General features: G+C 29.4%; 1 long non-coding RNA gene across 3 annotated transcripts in view; it reads right to left on the bottom strand.

The window, feature by feature from the left end:
* LOC147812631 (uncharacterized) overlaps nt 1–12,090 on the bottom strand; it is a 30,783-nt gene extending 18,693 nt beyond the window's left edge. Inside the window, exons 1-5 of one of the 3 annotated variants that reach the window (XR_015433331.1) lie at nt 11,768–12,090; nt 10,886–11,075; nt 8,403–8,487; nt 5,619–5,790; nt 1,052–1,129 (exon numbers count right to left, since the gene is read on the bottom strand). This is a non-coding gene — a long non-coding RNA (uncharacterized LOC147812631). Of the gene's footprint in view, nt 1–1,051; nt 1,130–5,618; nt 5,791–8,402; nt 8,488–10,885; nt 11,300–11,767 lie in introns of those variants that run through there. The other 2 variants (XR_015433330.1, XR_015433332.1) reach the window with 2 other exon arrangements.
* Between the last annotated feature and the right edge of the window lie 12,667 nt (nt 12,091–24,757).

The following is a 24,757-nucleotide window of genomic DNA, read 5'->3' as shown; positions in this document are numbered from 1 at the left end:
AAAAGCATTATAACATTAATTGAAATGATAGGTATAACCAAAATTCATACTCTGCATCTTCATATTTATTTTAAATTTAAAAAACAGAGTAAAGAAAAAGTTGAAGCAATAAAATAGCTGAAAAAAAATACAAAAGCAATTTGTTTCTCCTCTTTTTTACTGCAGAAATATACTTCAAAGATGCTTTTCTTGTGTATCGGAGATTAAAGAAATACTCCTGATATTTCTGTTCTCTTTTCGGAATAAAAAAAATGGCCAATGACTGGCTTGCTTCAGCTAGAATTTTAAATTGATAAAATAAAATAAAAATAATAACAAAAATTCTAAAATTACAGAAGTTTAAAAGATAATTCGCTCTAGAAATGATGTTTTATCTTTCATTTTTATAAAGAACACCATAATTTTTAAAGAACGCAATAAAAACATTTTATATTTTAATAAAATGTGACTGTGAGTGGGGATTTTGTTACAAATTCAGATATTCGGTACATCATGAAATTGTGTGTGTGTGAGGGGGTAAATTCTATTTTAAAAAGAGAGACTTTTGGGCACCCTGAATCCATGATTTTTTAAAAATAAATAGTTAAAATCAAGACATTTCATGACAAATTTTGTTCAATACCAAGATTCAAGACTTTCCTGGTGTGCAGATACCATGAACTTAAACCTGTTTCTCTATTGATCATAAATTGAAAAAGTTTTTGAACTTGTGAACATTTTTTCCCCATTTGCTATTCAAAAAAGCAAGATCAATTAGAAGTCAAAACTAAATTAACACCAAAGATAATTGCCTAACAGTTATTAAATATAATTAACAGTACACAACTGTAAAACCTCAAAAAAAATTTCAAAATCTTTTGAGCTTTGAAACCAAATTATTTAATTTACACTCATAACTATTCTAATTTATCCAATCTGAAACAAGTGTAATTTAATTCAGGGATTTTGTTCAAGACTATATTTAAAAAATTGTATACTAAAATACTACAACTAATTTATGACATAATTAAAATGAACATACTCATTTTTTTTTTGCATCCAATCTTGTCAAGAAATAACATCAGTTGAGTATATGGCCAAGACTTTATTTGTTAAGCTGTTACTGCTCGCCCCTTTTTGACTTGTTCAGCTAGATGCCAAAAATTGATAAAATGAGATATCTACTTAAAGACACGAGAAAAAGAATGACATTTTGTTCACAAATATAGTTTAAAATTACTAAATTTAATTTAAAAGAAATAATTAAGAATAAATCATAGAGCAAAAAAGTTATTTTATAGATTTATTACAGGGTTGCTACTCAAATCTGGGAAGAAAAAAAAAAGCTCCCTGCGTTTTCCCTGTATATATTATACACAATATACTAAGAGGAAACACACAATTACTGCGCAAATTTGTATGCTATATCAGGATAACTAATACTAGCTTTAATTGCTAGAAAAACTTAAATAAGGAACAGTTTAACATACATAAAAAAAATAAAAATACAGCAAATAAAATAGTAAAGTATAACTGAACTATATTTAAATACCCCATAGATTGCACTTAAAGAGGACAACATTTTGTAAAAAAAGAAAATAAGAAATAAATATTCCTTGCATTTTCCCTGTTAATTTAGTTGATTTTTTAATTCCCTTTATTTTCCAGGTTTCCCCTATTCTTCCTGTGGAGTGGCGACCCTGTATTTTATTTTCATTTCCTTAATTTAATTTTAGACGTTAGATACCAACTATTTTATAAGTTTTTAAGCAAATGTCAAAAGACTATGTCAATCAAACAATGTTCAACATTCATATGTTTAGAAATGAAAATTATCACATTTTATCCATAAAACTTTTGATCACTGTAACAATCATTTGCCTCATTTCTCTTCCTAAATATATTTTTTTTATCTGGATTTTTATTCCAATGTATTGTTGAACTATTCAGGGGTGATTGTGATCCCAACTCAAAAATCCTGAAAATTTCTTATTAAAATAATTAATGACGCATTTCAAAAAATTAATGTCTTTATAAAGTTAAATCATTTATATTTTCAAAACATTAAATTCTAAATAAATTATTTACAGCATAATTTAAATGAATAATTGTGTATAAGTTTACTTTTATCTCTAATCACATTTATTATTCTGCCAGGAAAAATATTTACAAATGAAAGACGCCAAGTATAAATTCTAGTTCTAATATTTTTAAATAAAATAGACAAGAATTTTTACACATGATCGATGATTTCTTTAAGCTTCTGGACCTAGGATTTCCAGAAACTTCAGGAGTGTTGTTAGCGAAAAATCCGGTATTTTTCTGGAGCACAATTACCTCTTTAGCAGACTTAGCTGGTTTAAAACAATGCCGTTTAAACAAAATGATTTAAAAGAGTAAAAAAAAAAGTCAGAATATTTTTTTTAAAAGAATCTTTTTAATAAATAAATTTTCCTGTATTTATATTGATTTTTTTATTTGTTTAAATATTGCAAAGTGACAAGATGGTTTTCTAACCTTTTTGGAAATTTTGAGTTAAATTCCGTTATTTTAAATAAACACAAAACTGCAATTTTCAAATGTTTAGGTAGAATTTGAGTTTTCACAAAAATACCAATGTGAAATAAAGTATTGTAAGCAAATTTAAAATAAAAACATGAGGTTTTGTAAAAATGCTTAAAATAAATGAGACTATAACTAATTCAAAAGTAATTCTTGTTCTAACAAAAGTATAAACAAGAATAAGGTGCTTTTCTAAATTTTATTTTTTCAGTTCAATTTCATATTTGTTTTCTGTTACTTAGATAAACAAATTTGAATTTTATGCTTACATTCATTATTTTAAAATTCATTTAAAATATTTTTTAAGTAAATGTTTCATAATTTTGCAATATGTCAATAAGAACATTGTTATATTTAAAGCTCAATTATGTTAAAATAAATGACACAAAAGTAAACAGTTCTTTGTTTTTCTAACGGTCAAAACTAAAATCCACCTTTACTATAATATGTGTGTATATATTTATGTAACACATTTATCAATTTTATTTCTTTTCATCAATCAGTTATGAAATATTTCTCACTTAAAAAAATACATTTTCTTGAATATTTCATTCTCCTTGATATTAAAATTCGTCACAGTATATATACATATTCACACATTACTAAGATAACATTTAGATATAAAATACTATTTAACCTTTCGCTTAAAATAAAAAAAAATTAAAAAAACACCTGGTTTTTGGGTTTTTATGAAGAAAAAAATAGCTTTTTAAACCCTGTATACCAGTCGCGAAAAATTTCAGTAACCTTAACTCCCTATTTAATGATTTTCAAGGACTTTTGAGGTAACTATTTTTTTTCTTCAACAAAAGTAATGCTGAGAAATTGGAATTAGTTTTCAAAAAGAAGTGGTTATCAACAGATCCACTAAAATATTTTTATCTGAGATGGTAGACAAAACTTTAAATAGTTAATTAATTAAGCTATTTAATTAAATAGCTTAACGAGAAAATTAGAATAATTTTCAGCATCATATTACACAGTTTTTCCTAGATGCAGGTGTTTGACCAATCTTAATCAGCCTTGATTTCTCAAACATATGTAACGATTTTCTTTAACAGCAAACTTTCTAAGTCTTAGAGACCCATAGTTCTCAAAATTTAACTGAATCTATGAATGACTATACATCTTTTGTTGTAAAGAAAAATATGAATATTTATTAATTTTAAGATTTTTATTTTATTATGTCTATCATCTTGGTTATTTATTTTTTTAAAAGAAATTTGCTGCGGCATATTTTTTAAATTATTAAGCAACAAAAAATTTTGTATGTATAATGAATACTAATAAAACATATAAACCAAATTACTGTGAGCATAAGTTTATAGTTATAACAGTTGTCTTTAGATAATTTTTGTTATTGCTTAGACATGCTTTTATGAACTGATATAGGTCAAATAAAAATTATACAACCTGGTTGCTTTGAATTAATGTGATCGAGAAAATGTAAAATCAATGCAATTTTAAAATGCAGCATCATGGGAGAAACAAGACAATGTAATATTTCAACTAAATAATATAATTAAAATGATGAAAAGAATGAAATTGATAAATGGGCTACATAATTACAAACATTTAAAATTGTAAAAATATATTTTAGCCTTAATGGTTCTAAAACACACACAAAAAAAAAAATTACTTTTTGGTCATTAGCTTTAAATGTAACAAAGTTCTTATTATTATATTTCAGCATAAACAAAAAAAAATATTTTAAAAATATTTTTTAAAAATTTCTCAAACTTTTTTTTAAATAAAGTATAAAAATAGCAATTTTAAATATTATAATAATAAATATAAGCATACTGCATAAATACAATACAAATTTGTTCACCTAAATAATAAAAAATAATTCTGAAATTAAACTGTTAAAATAAAATTTAGAAAAGTAATTCATTCCTGTTTATACGTTTGACTGCAGCAAAAATGTATCTTTTACAAGTTTGTAAAAATAAAGTTTGAAAAACTTTAATTCTTTCAGTCTTTAATTCACACAATTTAACTAATACAAAAAACTAACATAACAGGGAATAACTAACAATCTATTTTATTTTAAACATTTTAAGAGTTATGATTTTATCTAAAAATTTATTGCTTACATAGGCTTTTTTTCGGGGGGGGGGACAAAATTAATTTTACATAAACAATTAAAAATTGCAGATTTATGTCTATTTCAAGTAGGTGAATTCCAATTATCAATTAAACTCAAAATTGTAACAAATGTGAGAATTTCTATTTCATTTTTCAATATTCAAACTGAAAACATTCACATAAATAGCAGAAAATTTATTTAAAAAGATGTTTATTAAAAATAAAAAAAATTATAAGAAAACCAGGCTTTATCTTTTTCAAAAAAAAATTTTTTTTTTGGTTTCGACCTTGTTTTAAACAGACAAACTATGATTCATGAAAGAAATTAAGGGAAATATACTAATGAACAAAACAAATTGCTATTAAACAACTGAAAACAGAATTTTATTATTTTTTTTAAATGATCTTTTTTTTTAAATGATCTTGAAATGAAAATTTACTGTAGACAGGTAAATAAAATATATATGGGTAATTAAATAAAATATAAACTTAAGGGTAAAAAAAAATTTACACTCAGAGGTAGCTAAATAAGAAATAATAAATCACTATGTGCCGAGGTCATTTAAAATAACTTAATTTTAAAGCAAACATAGGAAGTTAAAATTACATTGAAGATGGCATTTACATAAATTAATGACATAAAAGTGAGAGCGAAAACAAAGTGACAAAGAAGAGTCGATCCACACAAATGATTATACAAATGTAGTTATAAATTAAATTTTTTAAAATACAGAACATCTGAGTCTCAGTTGTTGTTCGTTTACGTCCCACTAGATCTGAACTATGGGCTATTAGCGACAATCTGGGAAACATAGCAGAGGATGATCCGAAGACATGCCATCACCATTTTTCATCCTCTGGAGAGGAGATGACCTCTGCTTCGGTAGCCTGATGACATGCGAAGTCAATCACTTTGCTTAAAACAGTTTAATGAGGACCGATACAGCACACTCTCGGTCCCGTTCACGCTGATCAAAGAGGTTACTCACCCGCACACTAACCCCTCCAGTGATGCTTGACTTCAGTGTTCTATTGGGATCTTGATGATCAGTCAGTTCACTGCGGGACTCTCAGTGCATTTGCAGCTATGCAAAACAATAGCTATGAAGCCCCAACGTTATCACAGCCATTAGGATGAAGTCTATTAAGGCCCATTTAATCCTAAAAATAAAATATATTATTAATAAAATATATAATAAAATAAATATATGTTATGGGAAACTATCAACAGTTTGAAATTTCTAACTTTTCGGATTGATTAAATAGATCGGCATCATAAGAACTAAATACTGCAACGAACTTGATTAAAATTTATAAGGTTTATGCCAATATGGCAACAATCTTCGTAAAAGTTTCTACAAATGTCACCCATATGCATGGGTGCCAAATTTGTCGAAATGTTAGGAATTAGCAAAATAATAATGAAAAAGTTTTTTTTATATTGAATTCCATGTTTTAAAAAAAAATTCTAATTTTATTATTCTAAGCTGAAGGTTTCGGTAGCGAATATTATAGAAATAAATAAGTTCTTCCGCGCGTTGCAGGGTGGCCACAGTCTGGAAAATTTTTAAAAGAGACGCCAATTACTTAATGAGGTTATTGTAAGTTTCGAAGGCTTTAATTTTAGGGAAATTTCAGGAATACAATTTGTCAGCTGTAACATAAATTTACAAATTTTTTTGGATGACAATTGCTACCAGCTTTTAAATTTTTCTGGAAAGTGGCTACACTTGGAAGGTTTCTCCACCCACCCCCCTTTTCCATGAGATGAAGCATTTAAAATTGATATGTTTAAATTTAAAATTTACATGCTTTCTGTGGACTGACAGCGAGATTTGTCTATCAGCTAAAAGAAATATCTTTTGGGCTTTGAGAATGTACTTTATTTAGGAATTTCTAGATAATTAATTTTTAGTATATTTTGTTAATTTCACAGTTTTTCTTATTATCTAGTCTCAACATTTTACTCAGTATGTTGAATTTATTTACAAATGTTATAGTTTTTTTTTCTTTTTTTTACTAAATTTTAATAAACAGTACTCTTAAATCATCATGGAGTAAGTTTTTAAATCTTTTGGATAGCGAGGAACAGGATAGTGAGGAAAAATCATTTTACATAGCTTATATTATAACAATGGTAAAAGCATACTTAATGTTTATAATAATTATTCTTAATGTTGCTGATAAAAATTACTTTACATGATATTTACTATTTTGGACAATGTATTTGTCAACAAAAAAAAAGTTAAGTTCCCTTTTATGTATAAGATGCATTGCAGTGTAATGATATTGATGTGTATGGTTTTAATTTTTTATGTTGATAGAAGTCAATGAAAACTGCATTTATCTAAAAACAGAGAGCTTTAAATGCAATTTTTTTAATAATATTTATTAATGCAAATAAATTCTAGGGAAGTTTCATTATTATATGTGTCCCGATTTCTCTTTTTTATTCTATGCAGCTGTCTCTTATCTCATGGCCTGTGCACCATAACATAAATTATGCAAACATAAAGTTTTATTTTCCCCCTTCAAGTTTATCAACCATATTAAGATCTCGGTACACTAAAAGAATAGTACTCCCATTGGTCTACTAAATTTTTATTGTTTGGTGTGACTTTAAAAACTTATAATACTATAATTTATGCCTGACTAAGTTCTACTAGATAACAGAAAAGTCTGAAACATCGGAAACAGGCTTCCCCGACCCAGGGATGACTATTTCCTCCAATCAGATAGCTTATTATAGTCACTACCTAGGCTTGTTATAAGAGTGAGAAAAGAATAAAAACGCTAAAATACACATATCAACTCGTGAAAAAATAATTTAAAAAAAGTATGCAAAACTCATTTTCAAAACTTACATACTTATTAAAAGTTATAATTTGTGCACATTAACAGTCTAACAAACCATAGATTATCATGATCAAATAGGATAACATAGTAAAGTAAAACAAAATAATGCAGAAATATTAAGAAAAATAGACACTAAAGATTTTTTTTTTTTTTATTCAGGAACTTTTTTCTAAAGTTTAAAAAGTTTGAAATTTTGTCCAGGGACAAGTCAGATGAATCTCTTGCCTGGCTATAAAAGAAATCAGCTATAAACCTGAACTGTTATGAATATATTACACCAAAGACCATAATAATCTTCATTTAGTAACAATCTTTAATAATTAAGAGTTTAAAAAAAAAAAGGATGGTAGATTTTGACTTGAAAATATTTCGTATTTCATGCAAATTTTGCACTTAATACACAATAGAATTATTTACTTAATGGACAGAAAACATTGAGAAAAATATTATAAAAACTTTAAAATGGCAAGCATAAATTATTAAATTGATCGTTAATTTTTGTAAAGATTTAAAATTTTTTTAGCTGAAGCAATGTAACAAAAGCAAAAGAAACATTAAATAAATTGTATGTGAAAACTAAAAACTAATCTATAAAAATAAACAGGCTTTAAATAAAATACTTTCTTCAACAAATAATTTGAATGAAATGCTTATTATTTTACCATACTTAGTCAAAAACTACAATTTTAAACATAGAAATGTTTAATAAATATAAATTATTATATCTTCCTCTTACAAAGTAAATATTATGTTTAAAAAAAAGCCACAAAATACAAGTAAACAGCAAAAAATAAGAAATAATTACACCTGCATAAACAAATATTTTTGATGAAAAATGTAGACCTCCAACTTTTTTTTAACACATAAAAATTAAATAAAATAATTAAATTTCTTGCGCCTAGCTAACTGAAAAATACCTTGCTTTCGTACCCTCTTGTCCACCAATACCACAAGGATAAATAGATACAGAACCTCTGTTCATCATTCAGTGCACTTTATGCTCTGAAAGAGAGTAGAAAAATGTTATAAAATTTTAACTAAACATCCATAGAAAAGTATATAACAATGTTTTCGACTAAAGACATGACAACTTACTTCATTGAAATGAAGTAAATTTTCATGCCTGGGGAAAAAAATCAAAATTGAAGCAAAGAGGACAAGGTTTATTCAGTTTATTCACAGTGGAGAAAACGCTAAAGTCAAAGTTGGCACGCATTAGACAATTGACTGTTTTATCCAGATTTAACCACAGTTTTAACACTCATATCAGAAACCTAAAATTTTAGGTAAGAAAATACTTATTAGCTAATATGAATGTGAAGTAATTATAAATAAATAAACATAGAAAATAACAAGTGATCAGCTACGATGTTCAATTGTTCTGACATTAACCCCCCTTTTAGTTTCGACAATCACTGTCAAAAATCATAAGTTTTGGTGAAGAGGATGATTGATTATCAATAATAAATGTTGAATAATTATGACTAAGAATTTGCAAAATTGCAATTTATCTAATTTACTACTAGAAAAATATATAGAAATTGAAAAAAATTATGATTTTTTTTTCCAGCACAAAGTGCAGTCACTGAAATATACAAAGTATAATAAATAAAGTTATGAAATAAAAAAAAATAGAAGTAAATTTTGTTTCCTCCCCACAGATCTAATAAAATAAGTCAGAGTTAAACAGATGTAACAGTTGCTACAGTCAAATTTTTAATTTTCACTTCAAATCTATTGCAGTTTATTAGTAGTATATTTCATTTGAATTACCTATATGATAACTAAAATTTATTGAAAATAATCTATTTGATTAAATTTGTGTGAATACAATATTTTCATATTAAGTTATGCTGAAGCTACCAAATATTATACACTCATTTTTAAATTATTTTGCATACAAGCAATGGACAGATTTAGTTTTATCTTATGCTTAGCAAAGTGCTTCTTGTTAAAATTCTTAGTTGAACTATTACGGAATTAGTTGCAAATCACAGTTTTTCAAATTTTTACATTTTATGCAGATTCTTAAAATAGAGATACTTAAATAATTTCAAATAGAGACCTGCTTTTACAAAAAAAAAAAAAAAAAACCCAGAAATTTAGAATTACAGGCTTTTAAAGATCTGCAGTTTCATCAAAGCTAGTGAAATCACCGGTGTATTGGGAAATTTATTTTAATAACTGTACTAAATATTGTTATCAACTTGATAAAGCACTTTAATTGATTGATTGAAAAAAATTAATCGATTTATACGAGTAAATGATATAATGATTACATAGCAAAATTATTCTGTAAAATATATATAATTGTGCACTTTACAGTATAAATTTTTTAGATTATTGCTAAATAAAATATGCAAGTTATTTTTTGGCATCGAATTATCATTGAATAAACCAACTTAATAATTGTGGGCAAAAAATTTTCAATTCGACTAAAAAGTTCTTCAGATGTGACGAAATATTCGAAATATAAAATGGTACAAATCATCAATGGGTACAAATTTTGGACTACTCTCCTGACCAAACTATTGGGACCTTTTCCACGATTGTGGGTCAGAAATCCTAATTCTTCAGAATATTTTGGGAATCAGATACCTTAATCCATCTGATTTTGTACCTTAAAATGTCATCTGCACTAATTAATTGCCAGGTTTGAGATCACCCTTTCAAACCATTAGGACTGAGTCAGAGAATGTGAAGATCTGATCATTAGATCAAAAATCATCCTGGGTGGTCTGCTTATTTTTTTCACGCTGCACACATAAGCATGAAAAACAAATGTGAATTACAAAAAAAAATTCACAGGTTAAGATTATACAATTATTAGTGACAACTTTAGTTTTAATTAAGCTAAGAAATCTGTCTAAATTGTACCATCAATATTCAGACGAATAACAACTACCAACTCAACAATTAGAACAATAGTAATTATCTGTAATGTAAACTTAACAGTTATAATATATCGAACATAATAACCTTAAAATATAAATAATACATTAGTCATTAAGAAAGCAAATAAATTATTTTAGATACATTTTTAATATATGATGTATAATATGAATAATAATTATATTAGTAATTAAAATGCAAATATTATGCATGATTGAAATAATTATGTAGATGGATGTTTAATAAAATATCTTTAATGACAAAAAAGAAACATGTCACTGGTTTTTATAAGTTTTTGCCACATTTCGACAAACAGTTTATTATACTTTTCGACAGGTTTTTGACATGTCGTGTCAAAACCAGCTTTTGATGCAAAAACTAAAACCCTGGATAGTAAATGAAATCTCTCCAGGAATTTTTCCATATCACAAAAACCTGTCGTGCAAACTGCAATTACCAATGCATTTAATAGATTTTAAAATCTCAATTTAAAGAAAAAAAGATATACAAGCTTGATTGGAGGTCATGAGATATATATCCTTCAAGTTGGTCCTCGTCTGTAATGTGTCCAGTACCTTGTAAACCACTGCCCGGAAGTTGCAAATATTTGGAGATTATTCAGCTACAGATCATGATAGCGAAATCTTCCCATTGCCCAAGAATATATATGTTTTTTTCCTTCCGAGTAACACTTTTTCCTAGAGAAATATCAAAATTAAAACAACTTTTTTTAAAACATCTTATAATTACAATCTAATTGATAATATAGATTGTAATAAAGATTTTCAAGCTATAATAAATATTTTTCAAATATGTGATAACTAAAATACAATAAGCAAGAAAAATAAATTTAACGGCTTAAAACAGCTGTAATCCTTTAATATTTTACATAAACAATATAAAGACTTTTTTTTTTAAAAATTATGATCTAAAGAATTATTCAAATATAATGAATTTTAATTAATACAACTAAATATCCTACACAACTCCAAATCACAAATTTAATTCACAACGACTAATAGCATAGAAATTTTTATAATCATATAATGTTAAGTGTGAATACTTAAACGAAATTTTAAATATAATATACTACTGATATTACACCTACAATTTAGAAAAATTTAAAAATGAAAATTATTACATTTTATATCTTTTAAGAAAATCAATATAGAAATGGTTAAACTGAGCTCAAGAATAATTAACCTTAAAATTAAATCATGAAATACCTATTGCATTTTAATATATTTCACAATGCAAGCTATATTAAAATTTAATTTAGGCCAAGGGTCAGCAAATTAGTAGATAGAAAGAATAAAAAACAAAAGAAGTAACAAAAATTACAAATTGCAGATTTGCAATATGAAACCAAAGCAACTAACAGAAAGCTTACTTGTTATTCAAATTAAATGGTTAATTCTATGTAGCTAAACTATAAAAAAGTATTCTTTAAATTTGAGTGTTGTAAAATTACCGGAAAATTAAAACATTTTATTATATTTGAAAATGTAAACAGTTTTAAAACTCAATTTAGACCACCGCTGATCATAGTAGTATATAGGAAAGTAAATAAAACACAAGAAACAACAGACATTTCAAATAGTAGATTTGCAAAGTTAAGCTTATGAACTAACTTCATCCAATAACAAAAAGTCAATTTGTTACTGAAATAAAATGGTCAATACTATAATAATTAAGCAGTAAAAAGAGTGCTTTTTAATTTAAAGATTTCATGAATTGCTTCATTATGGCAGCAGTAACTGAGACATAAAATTGTAAATAAAAACACTTTATTTCAAATTCAACAATTCACAATCAAATTCAACAATGCGCGAAGTGTTGCCAGAACTTAAGATTAAAAATTAGCGAATGTGAGCTTCAAAAGTAGCGGATTCGAACATTTTGTAGCCCAATATATATATATATATATATATATATATATATATATATATATATATATATATATATATATATATATATATATATATATTTATATATATATATATATATATATATATATATATATATATATATATATATATATATATATATATATATATATATATATATATATATATATATATATATATATATACCTATATATACCTATATATATATATATATATATATATATATATATATATATATATATATATATATATATATATATATATATATATATATATATATATATATATATATATATATATATATTTTACTAAATTAAAAAAATAAGTCAAATTTCAATGCTGTAGTTGTAGTTCATTTACGATTGGCGAGGGCTGGGAAACATCCGATGATCCAAAGACATGCCATCACAATTTTGAACCCCTGCAGAGGTCATGGCACCCCCCGCTTCAGTAGCCCAACGACCTGCACGCGAAGTCGAGGACTTTACGGTAGAACAGTTTAACGAGGACCCATACTGCACGACCTCGGTCTCTACGCAGACTGACCCACGTGGTCACCCACCCGCGCACTGACCGCAGCCAGTGATGTTTTTTTAATTTTTTTATAACCGTCGTCGAACAGCCGACCCAATTTTTTGGGTTTACGACTACTAATGTTCAACTCCATAGTCTTGTAATTTTGAATCCAATCCAGAAGACAAGGGAACTCCTGAATCAAGTATTGGGAGAAATTTTGCCTTCGTGGAGAACTTTTTGATGGAACTAACTGGCATTTGCGTTACATGGAGAGGAAAACCAAGAGAACTCTCACGGTTAGCCTCACGGCAAGGGGACTCAAACCCATGATCCGTCTACCACTGAGGATATTTCAAGTCAGCTCTGTGGTCGGTGCAAGCAGGATGCGGAATTCGTATCGACCAGCCATCGCCGGGATCTTCAATGTTTGACTTCAATGATCTGCTGGGAACCGTGTCTTAACGATCAGTCCACTGAGGGACTTAAATTTCAATGAGCGGCGTTCATAATTTCTCCAAATTCAATATTTCGTTTTAGCTTAGATTACAGGTCACGCGGTTTTTCCAGATGATAAGCGATTAATAATGGTTAGAGTTAAGCTTTTTTCCCCCATCATACTAGCCGTGCATATTTCCATAATATTTCTTTGCGTTTTCACGAGTCTATGATTTAGAAGCATAGATATGAGGAGATTCTGGACTCTGCGCGGCAAAACAAAACAAGAATTCAAAACTAAAGCTGATGCGTTTTCAGAAATAAAAGAAAATATTTTTAAAAAAGATAAAGAAACTGCAAATTTTACAGAATCTCCCATTTTATAATAGGAAAGGAAAATTTTCCAATGATTCGATAAGTAGCATGAAATTCTCTAAGTAGCGCATTTTTAAGATTTGTAGCTTCTGAAAAATAATGAGTAGCCCAAAAAGTAGCCGGTAGCTCAAATTCGACGGAGAGTTTTAAAAGTAGCCCAATCCGCTACTTGTAGCCCAATCACGCAATACTGGATGCGCGTAGAAATTTGCACCTCAGAACTTGAGAGGGTTACGATGTATTTGCATTGGGGAAAAGATCGCCAATTCAAAGATTGATGATCATAGTATCTTTTTAAAAATTCGAGTTAACGACTTTAATTTTAATCTTTTTGTTTTGAAAACCCATCCTTCAAGATATGATTATGATGCGCCATAATAAGAGTGTTTTTTTCGTGATTTATTCTTCTTTTGAAATAAAGATAAATACTTGAATTTTTTTTTAATTTTTTTTTTTTTTTTTTATGATAGTGGGGGAAAAAAAGTGTTTGTATGCTGGTTTTAATAAATTAAATTTCATTTTACCGTATCGCATAAAAACGAATAAAAAAAAAACTAAAATATGTTAATTTTTCGAGTTGAAAATATTTCTTATATGATTAAAAATAATATTAAAAATTTTATTTATTAATATTCAAGGATTCTATTTTTTCATTTTTCCTTGAGTGAAATACGAAGAGGTCGAGCTAGATTTATTATTATTACTTTAAGTTTGTTATGAATTCGAAATCCGAGGATTTAAAACATCCAGAACACGCAGTTTGTTTCGTAAAGAAGTTTTTATTATGAACTTTCAGAATCCTTTAAAAAAAATGACTATTAGAAGTCTCAAATCGGTATTTCAGCGATAGAGAGAAAAAGAAATTTTTTTTTGGTCAAAATCGAACCATTATAAGAAGGAAGTTGATAAAGAAAATATTAAAACCACTTTGAATACGGTTTAAACTTGGTGTTTTTAATAATTGCTTTATAACTCTCCATATTTCCTCTATCAGTGAACAAAGTTTTGATGTTTTCAGACCGACCCCCTCAGGCGGCGATTGATAGCGTTTTCTTTCCTTTTTCCTCTCTATTAAATTCACAACTCCCACTACGCAGACTTTTATGACTTCTATTTTTTTAAAAGGGTACTAAAAATATACATCGAGGCAGTTTTTACGTAACAACCTATATTTTATAGCATTAAATTCTCGATTTGTTTAGGTTAATGCGTTAAAATAAAAAGATATGCTCGTTTATTTTTCTATTCAGCTAATTGACTATAACAATAACTTGAATTATTTTATTTTATTTTTATATTATAACCGTCGTTGAACAGTCGACCCAATTTTTGGGTTTACGTTTACTAATGTTCAACTACGTAGCGCTGTAATTTTGAACCCAATCCTGAAGACAAGGAAACTCATGGATCAAATATTGGGAGAAATTTGCCTTTGTGAGGACTTTTTGATGGAACCAACCCACATTTGCGTTACATGGAGAGGAAGACACCTCCCACGGTTAGCCTGACGGCTAGGAGATCCGTCTACCACTGAGGATATCTGATATCAGCACTGTGGTCAGTGCAAGCCGGATGCGGAATTCGTATCGACCAGCCATCGCCGGGATGGAACCCCGGTTCACCTCATTGGAAGGTGAACGCTCTTACCTCTGAACCATCGCGGCTCAAGTTAAATTATTTAACAGAAATCACTACTGAAGGGCAGCCTGGTTGATAGGGCCCATGTCCAAGAGGACGCTGGTTCGAACCCAGCCGGCTAAAGACACCCCGGGCAGTAAATGGAGACTGATGCACGTTAAATCTGTCTAGTCACAAAATCCCCCATGTTCCCATAACAAATCAAACCTCTGGGGGTACTGATCTAGGAGTTACCTTGTCTTCTGGATTGGTTCAAAAGTACAAGTCTATGGAGTTGAACATTAGTAGTCGTAAACACAAAACAAAAGTGGGTCGGCTGTTCAACGACGGTTATAACATATAAAAATCACTACCGTAACTTTAAAACTACTCAAACATACACATTGTTCTACTAACTGGTCATGCGTTTCTACTATTTATATCCTAAAGGCAAGGGGTATATACATACCTACTTATCGTAAGTGTGATTAGTTTCTTCAAAAAGTCCTGCACGAAGGCTAGATTTTCGCAATGCTTGTCCCAGAAGTTTCCTTGTTTTCTGGGTTGGGTTCAAATTTTAAGACTACAGAATTGAACATTGATATGCGTTAACTCAGAAATGTGTCACCCGTTCAACGGTGGTTATGAAATAAAATAACATTCAATTAACCAATGTCTTTTCATCTGCTTTCTTTAAAAAAAAAAATTATAGGAAATTCTTATGACACATTATAAGATAAACTTTTCTACAAAATGGTCATAATATCAGGAAAATTGTGAGACACTCAACTCGATTCTTACAAGTTATACCTAATATTTATTTTTTGTTCAAAGCGATAAAAAAGCTTTTTTCTTAATAATTTTTTTACATTAGTTTAAGTAATTCAACATTATATGATATTTGGTATTTATATTCAAAATAAAAATACTATTTATATGCGGAAATACACCTTGGAAGCATAATATTTTAAAACAATACACTTATCATTGGAAAACCAATTACATTTAATTATCGAAAAAGAAAAACAATTATCATGTTATTTTTTGACTAGCTGATTGCTATCTATCACATGTTATTCGTTAAGAGAAAAAAACAAAACATGCATGTTAGTTAGCATTGTGTGCAAGCATTTTTAGTTAGGAAATGAGTTATTTTAATCATTTCCATAAAACTTTATGTGTTAAAAAAGGCATTCACGCTACAATACATAAACAATATAACAATTTCAGAAACAAAAAGGCGTATTATAGATCGTATTTCACATTTTATTTTTAAAATTTAACTGCATGTTTCTAATGACATTTGTAAGCATAATAACAATATTATTTACATGTGTACTAATTTTGATGAAAAATATATAAACAGTACAAAAACCAGTTATACAAATTATTTAATCTACTGATTTTAAAAGTTTTGATTTTAATCGAAATGTGTGTTTTGCAGAACTCCCTCCCTGCCCTTTGTAACAAACTGTTGCAGTTTTAAGAACTCCTACCCTACCCTCCAGGCGGGATGTCATTATTTTATGTGCTATTATTAATTTAATACGTATCTTACACTAAAAATTCCCATTTAGTGAATTAGCAAGTTTGAACGGAAACTATGAAAAAGATAATGACTTAAATATGGGAATCATGCAAGAAAAGGAAAAAAAATTAGAATTCCTCTCTTAAAAGGAGACCTTACAAAGAAAAGATTGAAAAACACAAATGGATGACAAGGGAAGAGTAGAGTGCCGGAAGTAACTTTGAGCGATTTTTAAATAATTAATATGTTGGCAAGTAATCAGAAGAATTTGCAGCCGTAATTTAAATCTTTAACTTAGTTTCTCATTTTATTCATTTTTTTTCTATCCTCCTCAGTTTTTATTTCTTTATACTTTTCACACTTTTTAAGAAATATAACTCAACTAAACTCAAACACAAACCCGTATTTCCCTTGCATTAAATGAAACTTTTTTTCGGAGGATTTCGATTCGTTATCATCAAAACATGGAGGGTTGTTGCCCGTAGTCTATAAAATACGGGTTTCAAATATTAAGGCTGGTGAGCGATTGAAAGTTCGGTACCCTAATTGTTAATGTCACTTTGTGCGTATTTCGCTATTACTTAAAAACTTTTAAAGCAAATCGTAAAATTTATGCACACGATAATAAAATTCCTTTATCCGATGATAATTCAACATAAAAAATAGTTTTTAATAATTATTTAAACTAATTCAATAATATCCTCCTTAGTTTTGCGTGTGAATTGTGTTTAATCGATGAAAGGCCCTCGAGTGCAAAGGGTTAAATTTATTCGCTTTTTCTTTTTCTTTTTTAAAGCGTTACTTTTAAAAATAACCGTCATTCAGGTGATTTGCAACGTCCGCCCTTAAACCGCTTCGCTGATTATCCCGAGTTAACTCGGGTACATATATATTGCAAATATTTATTATCCCGAGAAAACTCGGGCATAGCAGAATTTGTCGGTACGCTTTGTTTTCCTAAAGCAAAAAAGAAAAAAAAAATCTGCTGTGATCAGAAGTTTGTTAGGGAGTTATGCTGTTAGATTGTGGGACTGCAAACATGTTTTGTGCAATTGTTTATACTATGGTTGATGACATTACATAGAAGAAAGAGGGTAAAACAAATGGGACATCACTTCACTGGCTGTTGTAAAGTATCAATTTGTGTTGTCACTTTTAAAAACTATTATACAAAGACTACTATTTAATTTTCTTCACTTTTCCGAGATAACTCGGGATAGTAAACTAATAGTGAATTAAATATTTTTTCACAAATAAAAAAAAATTTAATTTAAAACTTGTTTATTATGTTTTGTTTCAGTTCCTTGTATTTATTAATGAAATAAAAAAAATATGTCGATTTTATGCATTTGTTTCAACAAATATTGGGTAAGGGAAGTGGTTAATATATATATTTTTAGAATCCTTGTCAGAAATGAGGACAAAAAAAGTTGTTAAATTAATGTTTAACACCGTCAAAAATAGAACGATAATTATTGAAGAAGCTGGGACTAAAATCTTCTTAGCGTGTATAACATAGCTTCCCAACTTATTTTGGGTCACCGTCCTCTTCACAAGTGAAAAACCTTTCAGCTCACGCGTATAGAAAAATATTTGAATATGAAGTTATAAAAATTTTAGTCCCATATTAAGTCGTTTAACATTTTTGTTATGATGCTCTTCTGAAACCTTTCTATCAAATAATGGAAAATATATTTTATAGCTAATGCATTTAAACTATAAATGTTTTTTTGCTGTTGCTAATTTTAGTAATAATAACTCATATACAGGTAGGTACTTTATTGACGTCGCATTAGAGCTACACATTGGGCTATTGGCGACGGTCTGGGAAACATCCCTGAGGATGATCCGAAGACATACCATCGCAATTTTGATCCTCTGCAAAGGGGATGGCTCTCCTGCTTTGGTAGGCCGACGACCTGCGCACGAAGTCGAGTACTATATGGTAGATAGCTTAACGCGGACCAATACGGCGCATCCTCGGTCCCTACGCAGGCTGATCAAAGTGGTTACCCACTCGCACATTGAAAGCAGCCAGTGATGCTCAACATCGGATTTCTATCATAAGTAAATAATTTAAGTGTTTTTGCGTAAAAATAAATTCAGCGGAATCATTTTGAAATTTAAATTAAATACTTAATTAAATAATTTTGTTATATTTTATTGAAAAATTTTTTCGACAAATTTTATCAGAGCTGCTGTAGATAGAGCGTTCACCTCTCAATGAGATGCCCTAGTTTGGAAATCCAGAGGTGCTGGTTGATTCGAATTCCTGGTCCCGACTCGCACCGAACACAGTGCACTCGTAGGATATCCTCAGTGGTAGATGGATCAAGGGTTAGTATACCTCAGTCTTCGGGCTAACGGTGAGATGTTGTCGTGGTTTTCCTCTCACTATAACTCAAATGCGAATTAGTTTTATCGAAAAGACCTCCGCGAAAACTAGTTTATCCCAATGCTTGATCTATGAGTTCTCTTGTCTTTTGAGCTGGGTTCAAAATTACAAGGCTAGTTGAACATAGATAGTCGCAAACTCAGAACTGCGTCTACTGCTCAATGCCGACAATATAATAAAAATGTTATTTGGTAGATCTGCAATCCAACGCCTGATTTTTTTTTTATTAGTACTACTCTGAGCGAAATATTTTTAAAAATCGAATCACATATACTTTATGAGTTAACAAAAAATGTGAGGAAAAGTATATTTGAGAACATCCCTTTGAATTATCACACAAAGAGAGAAAAAAAACACATAAATTATACAAATAAACTATCTTACCAATACCATCAAGAATTATTTATAAAAGTGTTAAAAACAAACAAATATTTGCATAATTCATAGTTTTCTAGTATCAAATTTCTAAATTTGAAAAATAGTATATTTAATTAAGATAAAGGATACATCAATCTTCTTCCGAAAATCCATAACATCTCTTAATCAACCACAATCTTGTTAGGTCCCTGCAGAAGGGCTGCACCGCCTAATGCGATAATCCCCCCATCCCTGTCGGGAAACTATGACACAGAAAAAAAAAGGAATTGAAAGGCCATTATAAAAAGAAAGAATACAATTTTTTCAACAATCTGACGGGTTTGGATGTTTTTCTTCTTACCTTCCAATATCCATTTAAAGAACTTCCTTCCGGTTAATAAGCAAAATCTATTTTAAATCATTATGTGCCCCCCAAATAGTGTATAAAAATTCCCTTTGGTACGATTGTTTGGTACATAAAACTCTAATTTCCGGCAGAGTTTGAAAATTATAAGATAATATTCAAGGGAGTTGCGGAGAGAGTCATGAGCATAGCTCCAGAGTCGAAATTTATCCGTTTTTTAGCTAATATTTTCTTTTTCCCAAAAAAAGAATAGTTATTTTTATATATAGAAAACTTTATTCATGCTGAAATGACGAAAAATAAGTTTTAAAAAAATAAAATAAAATAAATAAAAAAAAATTAAAAATTAATCCGTGACCAGCACCGAACCCCTGACCACCGGGTCAAAAATCTTCTTTACCCATGGCGCTAACAATCTCACCACGACTCACACGTTGCTTCCACGAATATGAAGCTTAAAGAACTTCCTTCCGGCTAATTAACAAAATCAATTTTGGCCCTTTATGTGCCCCCTAATTAGTGTATAAAAATCCCCTTTGGAACGATTGTTTGGTATATAAAACTCTATTTTCTGGCAGAGTTTGAAAATTATAAGTTAATATTAAAGGGAGTTACGGAGTGAGTGGTGTGCGTAGCTCCGGAGACGAAATTTATCCCTTTTTCAGCTACTAATCCCACTTCCCCAAAGAAAAATAATTATTTTTTATCTATATAACACTTTATTCACGTTGAAATATCGAAAAATAAATTCCAAAAAATAAAATAAGGAAAATAGAAAAAAAAATTTAAAATTAATCCGTGACCTGGACCGAACTCCTGACCACCGCGTCTACAAACTTGTTCACCCATAGCGGTAACAACAACACCACGACTCAAACGATGCTTCCACGAATATACAGCTTAAAAAATTTTCCTTCCGGTTAATTGACAAACTCTATTGAGGCCCTTTATGTGACCCCTAATTAGTGTATAAAAATCCCCTTTAGTACGATTGTTTGGTATATAAAACTCTATTTTCTGGCAGAGTTTGAAAATTATAAGTTAATATGAAAGGGAGTTACGGAGAGAGTGGTGTGCGTTGCTCCGGAGACGAAATTTATCCCCTTTTCAGCTATTAATCCCACTTTCCCAAAGAAAAATAATTATTTTTATCTGTATATCACTTTATTCACGTTGAAATATCGAAAAATAAATTTTAAAAAATAAAATAAGGTAAATAGAAAAAAAATTAAAAATTAATCCTTGACCTGCACCGAACCCCTGACCACCGCGTCTACAAACTTCTTTACCCATAGCGGTAACAACCACACCACGACTCACACGATGCTTCCACGAATATATAGCTTAAAAAAACTTCCTTCCGGTTAATTGACAAAATCAATTTTGGCCCTTTAAGTGCCCCCTAATTAGTGTATAAGAATCCCCTTTGGTACGATTGTTTGGTATATAAAAATCTATTTTCTGGCAGAGTTTGAAAATTATAAGTTAATATTAAAGGGAGTTACGAAGTGAGTGGTTTGCGTTGCTCCGGAGACGAAATTTATCCTTTTTCCAGCTATTAATCCCACTTTCCCAAAGAAAAATAATTATTTTTATCTATATAACACTTTATTCACGTTGAAATGTCGAAAAATAAATTTTAAAAAATAAAATAAGGTAAATAGAAAAAAAAATAAAAATTAATCCTTGACCTGTACCGAACCCCTGACCACCGCGTTTACAAACTTCTTTACCCATAGCGGTAACAGCCACACCACGACTCACACGATACTTCAATGAATATATAGCTTAATAAATTTTCCTTCCGGTTAATTGACAAACTCTATTTTGGCCCTTTATGTGCCCCCTAATTAGTGTATAAAAATCCCCTTTGGTACGATTGTTTGGTATATAAAAATCTATTTTCTGGCAGAGTTTGAAAATTATAAGTTAATATTAAAGGGAGTTACGAAGTGAGTGGTTTGCGTTGCTCCGGAGACGAAATTTATCCTTTTTCCAGCTATTAATCCCACTTTCCCAAAGAAAAATAATTATTTTTATCTATATAACACTTTATTCACGTTGAAATGTCGAAAAATAAATTTTAAAAAATAAAATAAGGTAAATAGAAAAAAAAATAAAAATTAATCCTTGACCTGTACCGAACCCCTGACCACCGCGTTTACAAACTTCTTTACCCATAGCGGTAACAGTCACACCACGACTCACACGATACTTCAATGAATATATAGCTTAATAAATTTTCCTTCCGGTTAATTGACAAACTCTATTTTGGCCCTTTATGTGCCCCCTAATTAGTGTATAAAAATCCCCTTTGGTATGATTGTTTGGTATATAAAAATCTATTTTCTGGCAGAGTTTGAAAATTATAAGTTAATATTAAAGGGAGTTACGAAGTGAGTGGTGTGCGTAGCTCCGGAGACGAAATTTATCCTTTTTCCAGCTATTAATCCCACTTTCCCAAAGAAAAATAATTATTTTTATCAATATAACACTTTATTCACGTTGAAATATCGAAAAATAAATTTTAAAAAATAAAATAAGGTAAATAGAAAAAAAAATTAAAAATTAACCCTTGACCGATCCCCTGACCACCGTGTCTACAAACTCCTTTACCCATAGCGGTAACAACCACACCACGACTCACACGATGCTTCCACGAATATACAGCTTAAAAAAATTTCCTTCCGGTTAATTGACAAACTCTATTTTGGCCCTTTATGTGCCCCCTAATTAGTGTATAAAAATCCCCTTTAGTACGATTGCTTGGTATATAAAAATCTATTTTCTGGCAGAGTTTGAAAATTATAAGTTAATATTAAAGGGAGTTACGAAGTGAGTGGTGTGCGTTGCTCCGGAGACGAAATTTATCCTTTTTCCAGCTATTAATCCCACTTTCCCAAAGAATAATAATTATTTTTATCTATATAACACTTTATTCACGTTGAAATATCGAAAAATAAATTTTAAAAAATAAAATAAGGTAAATAGAAAAAAAATTAAAAATTAATCCTTGACCTGTACCGAACCCCTGACCACCGCGTTTACAAACTTCTTTACCCATAGCGGTAACAACCACACCACGACTCACACGATACTTCAATGAATATATAGCTTAAAAAATTTTCCTTCCGGTTAATTGACAAACTCTATTTTGGCCCTTTATGCGCCCCCTAATTAGTGTATAAAAATCCCCATTGGTATGATTGTTTGGTATATAAAAATCTATTTTCTGGCAGAGTTTGAAAATTAATAGTTAATATTAAAGGGACTTACGAAGTGAGTGGTGTGCGTTGCTCCGGAGACGAAATTTATCCTTTTTCCAGCTATTAATCCCTCTTTCCCAAAGAAAAATAATTATTTTTATCTATATAACACTTTATTCACGTTGAAATATCGAAAAATAAATTTTAAAAAATAAAATAAGGTAAATAGAAAAAAAATTAAAAATTAATCCTTGACCTGTACTGAACCCCTGACCACCGCGTTTACAAACTTCTTTACCCATAGCGGTAACAACCACACCACGACTCACACGCTACTTCAATGAATATATAGCTTAATAAATTTTTCTTCCGGTTAATTGACAAACTCTATTTTGGCCCTTTATGTGCCCCCTAATTAGTGTATAAAAATCCCCTTTGGTATGATTGTTTGGTATATAAAAATCTATTTTCTGGCAGAGTTTGAAAATTATAAGTTATTATTAAAGGGAGTTACGAAGTGAGTGGTGTGCGTAGTTCCGGAGACGAAATTTATCCTTTTTCCAGCTATTAATCCCACTTTCCCAAAGAAAAATAATTATTTTTATCTCTATAACACTTTATTCACGTAGAAATTTCGAAAAATAAATTTCAAAAAATAAAATAAGGAAAATAGAAAAAAAATTAAAAATTAGTCCTTCACCTGGACCGAACCCCTGACCACCGTGTCTACAAACAACTTTACCCATAGCGGTAACAACCACACCACGACTCACACGATGCTTCCACGAATATACAGCTTAAAAAAATTTCCTTCCGGTTAATTGACAAACTCTATTTTGGCCCTTTATGTGCCCCCTAATTAGTGTATAAAAATCCCCTTTGGTATGATTGTTTGGTATATAAAAATCTATTTTCTGGCAGAGTTTGAAAATTATAAGTTAATATTAAAGGGAGTTACGAAGTGAGTGATGTGCGTAGCTCCGGAGACGAAATTTATCCCTTTTTCAGCTAATAATCCCACTTTCCCAAAGAAAAATAATTATTTTTATCTATATAACACTTTATTCACGTTGAAATATCGAAAAATAAATTTCAAAAAATAAAATAAGGTAAATAGAAAAAAAATTAAAAATTAATCCTTGACCTGGACCGAACCCCTGACCACCGCGTTTACAAACTTCTTTACCCATAGCGGTAACAACCACACCACGACTCACACAATGCTTCCACGAATATACAGCTTTAAAAAATTTCCTTCCGTTTAATTGACAAACTCTATTTTGGCCCTTTATGTGCCCCCTAATTAGTGTATAAAAATCCCCTTTAAAACGATTGTTTGGTATATAAAACTCTATTTTCTAGCAGAGTTTGAAAATTATAAGTTAATATTAAAGGGAGTTACGAAGTGAGTGATGTGCGTAGCTCCGGAGACGAAATTTATCCCTTTTTCAGCTACTAATCCCACTTTCCCAAAGAAAAATAATTATTTTTATCTTTATAACACTTTATTCACGTTGAAATATCGAAAAATAAATTTCAAAAAATAAAATAAGGAAATTAGAAAAAAAAATAAAAAATTAATCCGTGACCTGGACCGAACCCCTGACCACCGCGTTTACAAACTTCTTTACCCTTAGCGGTAACAACCACACTCGACTAACACGATACTTCCACGAATAT

Source organism: Parasteatoda tepidariorum, chromosome 4 (assembly GCF_982258835.1).
Source record: "Parasteatoda tepidariorum strain Cologne lab strain chromosome 4, Ptep-v5.0, whole genome shotgun sequence".
NCBI classification, from domain to species: domain Eukaryota; kingdom Metazoa; phylum Arthropoda; class Arachnida; order Araneae; family Theridiidae; genus Parasteatoda; species Parasteatoda tepidariorum.
The sequence above is the reverse complement of the archived record's forward strand: the minus strand, read 5'-3'. Positions and strand labels throughout refer to the sequence as shown.